Genomic DNA, 1,360 nt, shown 5'->3' with positions numbered 1-1,360 from the left:
CTCTTCGCCCCGCGGCCCTCTCGGCCCCGCCCCTGGCCCAGTGGCCTGCCGTCAGCGCGCCGCCCTGTTGGTAAAGGGGTCGGTGGCCGCCATTTTAGTAAAGGCCCGGTTTTTCTTTCGCTTCCTTCATTCATTCTTCAGATCTTTATTGTGAGGCTTTGGAAGGCTGAGCACCCAGCTAAAAGTTCGGTGGCTCAGAAGTTCTGTCTCGTGGAGTTTATATTCATTCCGTCCCCCAAAAACTTTAGTCCTACCGTAGCCAGAAGCTACTGTAAATGCTAGGACTAGAGAAAGTCCCAAGGACAAAATTAAAACAATTTAGAGTAAGGATGCTAATTGGCTTTATTTTCAACTCTGGAATTAGAAGACACTTCATGCTATAAAATAGAAAAGCATTCCAACTAGCTGAGCAGCAAGGATTTGTTTTGGAGATAGAAAAAGGGCTGAAGAAAGCAGAAACAAGGTTGTTTCAAAGTTACTTTCCTTGTAAGGCATGGATAGAGAGGCAGAACGATAAAACTGATAAACATCGGGTTACTTTTTTGAGTCACGCCCATGTTTGAGAAATGTGATTGTTTCTCTCTAACCCTGATGGTTCATAGTCAGATAAACAGCTTAGTTAAAGCTTGGTGGAGTGGAACTTTACCATGAGTGACTCCATTTTTATTTTTAGCCTGATCTGTTGGAATGCAAGTACAGGAGCCTAATATAAAACAGCGGCCTCCTATACTTTTATTTAATAAGAGGCACCCCTTGTCCTGAGGAAGCAGACGATCGAACACATGAGAAAGTTAATTATAGAGAGAAGCGATGTGGCTGAAACAATCAGGGACTTAGATAATGGCGAGGAAAGATGGAAATGTCACCTGTGGATAAAGTAATGGAAAGCATGATCACAGCCAAAGGAACAGCAACTACGAAAGCTCAGGGAGGGAAAGAATATGGTAGACTCTTGTTCCTGTTCACCAACCCATTTTACTTGTGTAAGTGTTGATTTTAATAGTGTCAGACTATTTGCATTTTCTGTATATTGTTATTCTGAACTATCGTATCTTAGTTTTTATTTTGAAGCTATGTTATTTGGTACAAATAGATTTTTTATGTAGAACTAGATTCTTTTTGTTTTAAGCAGAAATTTTTATGTAGCCTAGGCTTTTTTTTTTTTTTTTTTGCCTTTTAGTTTTGGGGGTTGTTTTGTATTTTATTTTTTGAGACAGGGTCTCACTATGTAGTTTAGGCTGGCCTTCAACTTGGGGTGATCCTCCTGCTTCCTGAGTGCTGGGATTGCAGGCAGTTGCCACCACATTAGGCTGGTTTTGGGGGTTTTTTGAGACAGTTTTTTTGTTTTGTTGGTTTTTGG

Source organism: Fukomys damarensis, unplaced genomic scaffold (assembly GCF_012274545.1).
Source record: "Fukomys damarensis isolate Sample0158 unplaced genomic scaffold, DMR_v1.0_HiC HiC_scaffold_34, whole genome shotgun sequence".
Taxonomy (NCBI): domain Eukaryota; kingdom Metazoa; phylum Chordata; class Mammalia; order Rodentia; family Bathyergidae; genus Fukomys; species Fukomys damarensis.
Note: the sequence above shows the minus strand (reverse complement) of the source record.